The 792-nt window shown below is 48.5% G+C and overlaps 1 protein-coding gene across 1 annotated transcript in view; it reads left to right on the forward strand.

Moving 5' to 3' along the window:
• Nucleotides 1-792, forward strand: part of VOLCADRAFT_93204 (uncharacterized protein) — a gene marked incomplete at both ends in the record, with an annotated part of 12,600 nt that overhangs the window by 4,691 nt on the left and 7,117 nt on the right. The gene's annotated exons all lie outside the window — the stretch shown is intronic.

Below are 792 nucleotides of genomic sequence, written 5' to 3' on the forward strand. Positions count from 1 at the left end.
GAAACTGACAGGACTGCAAAACAGGCCAAGGATGGATGGTTTAGTTGTCCATAGTTGCTTACATGGAAACTCAAACAAACACAAGGAGGTTCTGCTTGCAAGTCGCGTCCCATAGCAAACCAAACTCAAACACAAGGAAGTTCTGCTTGCAAGTTGCGTCCCATAGCAAACCAAACTCAAACACAAGGAAGTTCTGCTTGCAAGTCGCGTCCCATAGCAAACCAAACTCAAACACAAGGAAGTCCTGCTTGCAAGTCGCGTCCCATAGCAAACCAAACTCAAACACAAGGAAGTCCTGCATATAAGGCGCGTCCCATAGCAAAACAAACTCAAACACAAGGAAGTTCTGCTTGCAAGTCGCGTCCCATAGCAAACCAAACTCAAACACAAGGAAGTCCTGCATACAAGGCGCGTCCCATAGCAAAACAAACTCAAACACAAGGAAGTTCTGCTTGCAAGTCGCGTCCCATAGCTAACCAAACTCAAACACAACGAAGTCCTGCTTGCAAGTCGCTTCCCATAGCTAACCAAACTCAAACACAAGGAAGTTCTGCTAAGTCGCGTCCCATAGCTAACCAAACTCAAACACAAGGAAGTCCTGCTTGCAAGTCGCGTCCCATAGCAAACCAAACTCAAACACAAGGAAGTTCTGCTTATAAGTCGCGTCCCATAGCTAACCAAACTCAAACACAAGGAAGTCCTGCTCCGGCATCGGCCGACTGCCCGATGGGGTCCATCCCAAGCGTTTCCATGATGACTTCGGCCATGTCCCTGGCGAAGCCCAACCCCGTC

Source organism: Volvox carteri (genome assembly GCF_000143455.1).
Source record: "Volvox carteri f. nagariensis unplaced genomic scaffold VOLCAscaffold_30, whole genome shotgun sequence".
Classification (NCBI taxonomy): domain Eukaryota; kingdom Viridiplantae; phylum Chlorophyta; class Chlorophyceae; order Chlamydomonadales; family Volvocaceae; genus Volvox; species Volvox carteri.